This window comes from Rhinolophus sinicus, chromosome 14, assembly GCF_057876585.1.
Source record: "Rhinolophus sinicus isolate RSI-liver-muscle chromosome 14, RSI-T2T, whole genome shotgun sequence".
NCBI lineage: Eukaryota > Metazoa > Chordata > Mammalia > Chiroptera > Rhinolophidae > Rhinolophus > Rhinolophus sinicus.
The window spans coordinates 187,146,230-187,154,825 of record NC_142514.1 but is presented as its reverse complement, the minus strand read 5'-3'; the positions used below and the strand labels follow the sequence as shown (position 1 = coordinate 187,154,825).

At 60.6% G+C, this 8,596-nt stretch overlaps 1 protein-coding gene and 1 long non-coding RNA gene across 4 annotated transcripts in view; one reads left to right on the top strand and one right to left on the bottom strand.

The window, feature by feature from the left end:
- The window catches only part of KCNQ1 (potassium voltage-gated channel subfamily Q member 1), a 307,298-nt gene that overhangs the window by 136,516 nt on the left and 162,186 nt on the right, over nt 1-8,596 (top strand). The gene's annotated exons all lie outside the window — the stretch shown is intronic.
- The window catches only part of LOC109435666 (uncharacterized), a 58,280-nt gene that overhangs the window by 23,683 nt on the left and 26,001 nt on the right, over nt 1-8,596 (bottom strand). The window lies entirely within an intron of this gene.

Sequence of the window (8,596 nt, the reverse complement as noted above, 5' to 3'; positions counted from 1 at the left end):
GAACCACGGCCCTCATGCAGGCAGACGCCACCCAGGCCTCACTGTGCCGCTCAACCCGCCTCTTCTTGTCCTTTTGCTTCTTGCCCTCTGCCGCAACCCGGCCCCCGGGCCACACACACAGGAGTTGCACTGTAGGACAGGGCTGTCACCCAGCATCCATTCAGCTGGGCAGTCAGGCCTCGCCAGCTCCCTGGGCTGCAAGGCCCCTGTGGGGAGGCCCAGTGTGAGGGTGCTGACAGGCTGGGGACCGAGGTGGCCCACAGTCGCCCCCTCTGAGGCATCAGCGCAGGTCTGTTCTGGCATGAGCACACACCAAGCCTCCTGGGGCAGAGGCTGCCCCGGCCCAGGGAGCCCCAGGAGGCAGCCCAAGCCTGGACGGCTGCGATGTCAGGGGCGGGGGGCAGCTCCCTGTCCTCCCTCCTCCGAGACAGAGGCCACTGGACCCTCTGCTTGTGGTGGGCATGGTGCATCACCATGAGAGCCTACTGTGGGACTTCTCAGGCTGGCAGTCCTACAGTGGGGCCGTTTGGTGGTAGGAGGGGGTGTCTCGTGTCACTTCCAGTGCTGAGTAGGCACAGGCAGGGCCAAGACCCCCGTCGTCACCCAGCAGGGTCGCCGCCCTAGAACCTGCGAGGGGCTTCCCCGTGCAGTGGCTGGACGTGAGCTGGCTGAGGAGGTGGGGCGGAGGCTGGGAGCGGTGCTTGGGGACAGCTCTGCGGAGACGGCTACCACTGTTGAGGGCCCCCTCATCCTTAGCAGTTGGGGTACTGACCTCGACGACGCACTGGTGGGGGTGGCGGTGCAAGCGTAGCAAAAGAGGTATTGGAGCCTCAGAACCGAGGCGCCCCCAGGGCTGCAGGCCAGGCAGAGGCCCTGCGCCACCACGGCCAGAGGGAGCAGTGATGGGAGTGGGCGCCCTGTTCACTCAGGGCTGCGACGGCCTCCGGGCAGGGAGCACGGGCCGCACTCGCTCGCCTCCCGCACAGCCCGCCTGGACAGATACCCTTGCGCGTGGCTCCAGCGCCCGGGAGGGCACATAGCTAGTCCCGTACGCACCCCGCACGGGGAGAAGAGGCGCAGGCCCCTGATGTGTGTGTGAGCACTGGGGATGTGCGCAGGGGTCTCACAGGGGGCAGAGTGGGTGGGAAGCAGTTACTGAAAAACAGATCCATTTTTCTTCAGCATTTCACTGATGTTAAATGTATTACCACGTTGGGCCAGTTCCAGAATCCAAATTAAAAGCATAAATAAAGACACATTTTGTTTCCATCTCAAGCTCTCCCCGCCCGAAGGGCCCCAGGGAGGTGAGGTCACTGCAGCCTTGATTACGGGAAGGTCCCTGGGGCTGGGAGAAGCTCCTCTTCCCGGGGCCTGTTGGCCATCGGTGCAGCGAGTGGTGGGGGCCCGGGGCTCAGTGAACAAGCCTGGTGCCAACTAGGGAGCCGCAGGATAGCAGGAGCTGGGTCAGTGGGCTGGGGACGAGTTGCTTTCGCCATCGCAGTCCCGTCCGCACGCCCCCAGCGCCCCTGTGCAGCCCGGGGGCATACACACACCTTTCAAGCAGATAGGCTTCCGCATCTAACAGGGCCAGAAGGGAGCCCAAGTGCCCCCAGCTCCCGCACCTACGCCCCTCCATTCAAAGCCTTGCTGCGGGGCTGCCGAGGGGCAGCGTAAGGTAGAGACGGGGCATCTGGGGCACAGTGGGGAGACTGAGGGAACGCCCAGTCCCGGCTCCATGAGGAGGGGAGCCCTGCACCCCAAAGGCAGCGGGCAAATTACCCAAGCCCCCCTCCACTGTCTTCTGCCCACCAAGGGTCACAGGCAGGACTGCGGGAGGGGACGGCCACCTCTGTGTGTGTCCCTCTGCTTTGTACATGGTGTCCCGTCTAGAACAGCCTTGCCACTCATGTGCAGCCGTCAGGTTCCTACTCATCCTTCTGACGTCTGCTCAACCATCCTGGCCTCACAGAGGCCCAGGAGTCTGTGGGCTACGTGGCCACATCCTCCTCCAGCCCTCCAGGCTGTCTACACCAGCCCCCTGGGCTGTCAGCGTAGGGCCTGGGACCTTTCTGGGGAGTCTGTTTCCCAGCCCACCCGTAGGCTCCTGGGAGCAGGGCGTGTGCGGCCCCTCTCAGCCTCTCCTTGCCCAGCACCCCTGAAGCTCAGGCCAGAAGGGGCCCCAGAACTGCTGCCCCCGCCCAAAGCAGACAGCAGCCCCCAGCCCGGCTGGGCCAGCTCCTTCCAGGGAGGAGACGCAGGCAGGATTTCAGGCGCCTCAGTGCTGGCACGCACAGCCAGGGGCAGCTGGGTCAGACCTGGCCTGGGCCTGAGGCTCTGTGGCTCTGAGGTCGGACATAGCGTGTGGGTGTGGCTTGGGTGCCCTTCTCCCAGCAGCCTTGGGAGACGGCAGCCATTGCAGGAAGTCCTTACGCCCAGCTGGCCTGGAATCCGTGTCTGCTCCATGGTGCATACCCAGGACAGAGTGCGGGAGGCCAGGCCTGCCTTGAGCACAGCAGCCTGCGGTTTCCCTGGAGGTCCCTCGGGAAGACTTGGTCCCCGGCCCCCTCCATCACCACAGTCGTGGCGTCTTGGATGGGGGAGAGCCGGGGCACCCTGCACACCGTGATGGGCACTGGGAGGGGAGGAAGGCTGAGGGACGGCAGGGCGAGGCTGGGCCTACGGGGCCCCACAGGTGACTGTGAGCACGTCTCCGGCGAGCATGTGTTTACGGGCCTCCTGCAACATGACAGCCTACAGATCCTTGAGCAAAACCAGCCCTGTGTGTGTTAATTAGAATTTCCATGTCTTCAACTTTCTCCTGGACCCTGCAGAATCTCACGCCAAAACGTTCAAGTTTCTCTTTTCCAGCGAGGCCGCTGTGGCCTGGCTTTCATCCACATCACTACTAATGTCTCCTGAATTCTGCGTCTGTCAGCGAGGCCAGGGCCAGCCCCATCCGTGCCTTCTGGAAATGAGAGCGAACGTCACCAGGCTCGGCCCTGCTGACCAGGGCTAGGGCTTTTGATGGGACCAGCTTGCCTGGGACATTTCAGAGACACTCAGGTCCACCGTGGCCCACTCCCACAGACTGGGGCGGGGGGGACGTGGTACTGCACCTCTGCAAGCTCCTTGCTTTGTTTCCTGCCCTGCAAACCTTGGTGGGAAAGAATGGAGAGGCGGTTCTGGGGCCAGTGTCCAGGGGGCTGTGGAGGGGGGGGGGGTGCCAGGAACAGATGAGACCCGTTTGTCTTTCCAGACCGGTGTCCTGTCTTCTCCAAAGCTCCAGACCACCTCTGTCTGCACAGGGTGCCAAGGCAGCCCCTCAGGAGGGCTTTGCGAAGCTGCATGAGTCACAGGCTCCCCATCAGAGCCTCACAGCCCCAGCCAGGCTCAAACCGGTCTCTGAAATGCACGGGGGGATTAAATGTTCTCCTAATTAAATGAAAAGCGAGGCGGAGTGGCTTGGTGGGAAAGAGCAGGGCCTGGGGACGGGATGCCCTCAGGCTCCAAGCCGGCACGGCCCCGCTGCAGGCAGCCCAGGGGCCCCATAACCTCCACTCAGAAGCGAGGGGGTGCAGCCAGCTGCCTGGGGCCGCTGTCTCGGCAGAAGCCCCAGAGGGAAGCAGGAGGTCCCTCACCGCAGTGGCCATCGGCCATCGCAGCGACCCGGCCTGGCGCCCTGGGCTGCACTCAACCCTCTCCACTGCACAGGGAGGTCCGCGGGACACAGAGCCCGAGGGTGTGGGAGAGGAGTGCATCATCCCCTTGAGGTGGCTGAAGTACAAAGTGACTTCACAAATTGCACTGTGTTGCTGTGGAGATATCTCTGGCGGTTGCGGGGAGGAGGTCCCAGAGCCCCCACATATGCTTGGCCTAAACCTAGAAGGGAAGACTGAGGCACACGCCCCCCTACCCCCATCAGGGCTGGGGATGGGTCGGGGGCCAGACCCAGCCACTCTCCAGGCCCGGCCGTCCACCTCACAGGTGAGGGTTAGAAAGGACTGACCTTGAGCAGAGGGTGTTATGTCGTCCCCTTGTTAGTCAGACAGTGAAATACACATGGATGAGTACACAGGTGTCAAGTGTACAGCTTGATGCATTTCCACCCCTGGGACCTATGTAGCCAGCACCCAGGTGAGGCAACAGCCTCCCAGGAAGCCCCGTGCCCCCACTTCCTATCACTGACGCCCACGGATGACCAGGTCTGGCTCCGAGCAGCGGGAGGCACCAGCGTCTCTCTCCTTGCCAGCTGTGTGAACGGCCTCCACTGCTGGTCTGCACCACTGTCCATGCCACGTGCAGTGTTCCCAGCGTGGGGTTACCATGAGTGCTAAGAATATTCTGTATGGGCTTCTGGTGACTGTATGGGCTGCATTTTTGGTGAGCAGATGCTTAGGTGTGGAGCTGCCAGGTGCCCGCACGGCCACCCTCGCATTTGGTAAACACAGCCTGACCCTGTCCCAAGGCTGGCATGCCCATTTTCACTCCCGCCAGCAGCACTGGTCACTCGGACTGCTCCATACCCTGACACCTGTCCTTTCCCATCGCTTCCTTCTCAGCCGTGCTGCTGGAGGTTCAGTGGTATCAGATTGTGATTTTAATTTGCAGCAACCTGACGGCTAATACAGTTGATCCCTTTCCACGTTGTTGTTCTTTAGTTGGATATGGTCCTTTGTAACAGTGAAATACACATGGATGTCCACGTCTCCTGCCCGTTTTGTTCTGGGTCGTCTTTTCCTATCAATATGTAGCTTTCTCTATCTTTATATATCCTGGATATGAGTCACTTGTCAGAATACGTGCATATATGTTGCAAATGAATACGTCTCCTCATGCAGATCGCCCTTTCCTCTCGAGTGTGTCTTGATGAACAGAAGGTCTTAATTTTCATGCGATCGAGTTAATCAAACATTTCCTCTCGGGATAGTGCTGTTTGTGTCCTGTTTAAGAAACTCTGACTACTCCAAGGTCATAAAGACACTCTGATTTCTTCTGCGGCTCTATTAGCTCACCTTTCATATGGAGATCCGCAGTCCATCTGGAACCGATTCTTGCATCCAGTGTGAGTCCGAGGTCAAGGTCCACCCTTCCCACTGGGACATGCAGCTCAACTCAGCACCCTTCCCTGAAAGGACCGTTGTCGCTGCGTTGTACCGCCCGACCCGTCAGCACCGTCCGGACCAGCTCACTGGCCGCCTGCGGCTGTGTGTGAGCCCTGCTCGGGTCAGCTGGTCGGATTCCAGTGGAGTCCTGTTTTGTCTTGCGGGGCCCTGCTTCGTTATCACCAGACTTTGATAATAGGTCTCGACAGCTGGTCACACAGGTGCCGACTAGTTCTGCTCCGCAATCGGCCTGGCTGTCTTTGCATGGCCAGTCTCTCCATCCACATGCGTGTTTCTGCAGAAAACCTCACAGGCGTGGCAGCTCTGTAGGTGAGTGTGGGCAGACTGGACACCATCATGGCATCCCGTCCACGGAACGGCGGCCTCCATGGTCCCCACTTTATCTGCTTAGGTCTTTCATTTCTCTTCCTGTGTCTGTAGTTTTCAGTGCAGCGTTCGTGCGCACCTCGCCTGAGATTTACTCCTTGTTGGCTGGTGTTTGTCATGTTTTCCCAGGCCTGGAGAAACTGTCTGCCAGGGAAGCCTGGCCAGTTTGGTCCATTTCGTCCCGCCCTGGGATGCCATGCAGTCACCTGCCTCAGCTCTCTGAGCCTCCTGAAGACATTGGGGATGTGTCTCATAGACCCGATTGGCATGAAACATCACCTTGTCAGGGGGGGCCCTGTGAAAGCTTCTGAAACTCCTTGGACACAAGATTCCATGGGACACGGACGGGGTCACAGCGTGTAGCCACCAAGCACTGTCCTTCACAGGAGGCGCCCAGAGGCCCGTGAGACACTGGGATGGGATGGAGGCAGGGGACCCGCAGTCCTCAACCCAGGCCGCTTGTCACCGGAAGGGGCTCCCGACAGGTGCGGGGGAATCCTGGTGCCCACTGTTGTGTTCCTGGGGGCGGGGGAGTCAGAGACCACACCCCAAGGTGGTCATGGAGTCCCGACATGCTTCTCATCACGGTCGGCCCACATGCTGAGGACGGCTCCAGCCTTCACGCAGAGTGAGGAGTTTGTCCTGCCTTCTCCCAGTCCTCATGTGCCAGGGAATGGAGCCACCAGGCCAGCTCTGTCCCTGGGTGACTCGCAGGTACCCGGCAGGGAGATAGCCTGAATTGTGGCAGCTGTGTTCACAGACCTGGTGGCTTTCAGGTGCTTCGAAGAGGCTGAACTTCCAGTGGCATTGACTGAGCCCCTACTGTATGCGTGTCTTGTGCCAGGCTTGGGAGGGGACGCTGCTGTTGGCCGAGACACACAGCTCACATCCTTGAGAGTGCCTGGTGGGCTGGTTGGACTGGCCAGGTCCCCGTGAGGTGGTGGCAGAGGCAGGGCTCATTCCCAGACACGCTGTCTCCAGGGAAGCCTGGGTCTCTGAGGTGAAGGTGGGGCTGGCAGGCAGGGGTGGGGACATAAGGAGACAACAGAGGCAAAGGGGCCTGGCCTCTGGCTTGGGTCTGCACCTCACAAAGTGTCTCTGTGGCCCACCAGGCAGCAGAGAACAGTCCATGGAGAGACCGTCTGTGTGCTAGTCAAGTGGTTCTCTGTGGCTACCTTCTCTAGTGACAATTCTGTGTGATCACAGCACGGACCTGGCATTGCCATGCAAGGAGGGTGAGGGGACTCACAGGGCTGTAGGCCACTTGGGGGGCTGCTGGACGGCTTGGGCAAGGCTGACCTGCCTTCCCAGGAGGCAGAGTGGCAGGCACAGTTTTGTGACTTCTTGTGGTACCCTAAGGCCCCCCAGTAGGTGTTTGTTCCTTAGGTTTGCAAGCCCCTTGGGACAATGCCAGTGTCCTGGGCAGGGGCCACACCTTAGGTGCATGTCCTCGGCAGTGAGTGGCCAGTGGGCAGAGGTCTGACTGTAAGTCTGTCAGGTCTGGTTGGCCCCACGAGAGGCCCGGGGTGCCATCTTGGAAGGGGATCCTGCTGGAAGGAGGAGGAAGAGAAGGAAAAGGTGGGGGCGGAGGGAGTCCCGGCGCGGCCTCAGTCACGTCCCTGGTGTCACGTCCCCACAGCCACAGCCATGACCCCACTGTTGCTTTGAGCATCTCAACAACTAATCTCTACATGCGGCAGCAACCCCCCGACGGTACCGGGAGTACCCTGGAGAGGGGCAGCGGTGCCTGGCACGCCTCTCCCAGGAACCCGCGTCTGCAGAGGGCCTCCTGCGTCAGTGAGCACAAGGGCCACTAAGCAGGGGGGTGCACAGAGCTCGGGGGGGAGGGATCTTTTTTAGGGGTGGTCCAAGGGATGCTCAAAAATAATGACACTGAATCATCATACGAGACTACACTGCACCCAAAGCATACTCCTTGCCACAGCAGTGTCCTATGGTGCCTTCTAGGGAAACTGAGGCACGGAGCAGGCTGATTCTGCAAGGCAGCAGAGGGTATTTGGGAGGTGGGGTGGTAGGTAAGGCTGCTGAGAGCACGGAGATGGAGTCTCTCTCTCTCTCTCTCTCTCTCTCTCTCTCTCTCTCTCTCTCTCTCTCTCTCTCCCTCTCCCAGGGTCCCTCCCCAACAGCCCCGCTGTGCTTATGGGCCTGAGTCTGCATCCCCCAAGAGTTAGGCCTCCGGAGAAGAGGTGGGCCGCAGCAGCAAGCTAACCGCTACGCCTCTTAATTCCTCAAGCAGCTGAGCTCTGTATCCAGGGCATCAGGTGTGGGGTGAGGTCACCTGGGGACCTTCGGCTTCACATCCTCGAGTGCGTCACGCTTGTCCTCCTGGCACAGCCTGCGCTGCACTGGGGTCGTGTCACCCACTCCTTGGCCGGATGGGCAGCTGTCCTCCGCCCCAAGGGGAGCTTTCTTTTCCCTCCCACCTAGCCCTCACTCCTGTGCCTCCTGGAGGTGGCTGCTTTGGCAGTGTTTTCTTTAGGTTCACGTCCAGATTTGTTCATCTTCCGGTTTGAAAGACTTGAATGCTTTTTTTCTGCTTTTCCTTTTGAACCGGCACATGACCCCATCCTCTACCCCACCCCAGCTGGGTGTGTGGGCTCCAGGTGGGAGCTCATGGGGGCCTGGCCATGGGCGAGGCCAGCGGCAGGAGCAGCGGCCAGGGTCACGAGATGGAGGCGGTCCGGGGTGCAACAGTGCTCAGGAAAACTGGCTCCCAGCTTGACTGAGTCCCAGGGACTCAAAGGGCTTCACTTGAGGTATCTCCCAGTGAGCCCCACGCCGTGTAAGTTCCTATGAACCTGCTCGTGGGCCCCGCCGCCACCGGCCTATCTCCTGCTCTGGGACATCATCAGACCATGTGGCCCGGGCTTGGGGTGGGGAAATACCCCCATGGGTGTCAGGAGATGGACGGACTAGGGCTCAGAAGCTGCGAGGCCAGAGAGGAGAGGACCTCGCCCGAAGAGCATGCTCGCTGCTGGCAGGCTCCGGGCTCCCAACTCTGCGTCCTGTGCTCCCTGGCTGTCCCAGAGGGTGGGGCCCATGCTCCCCACCTGCAGCAGGTCCAGCCAGTGCCTTCATCAGGCCTG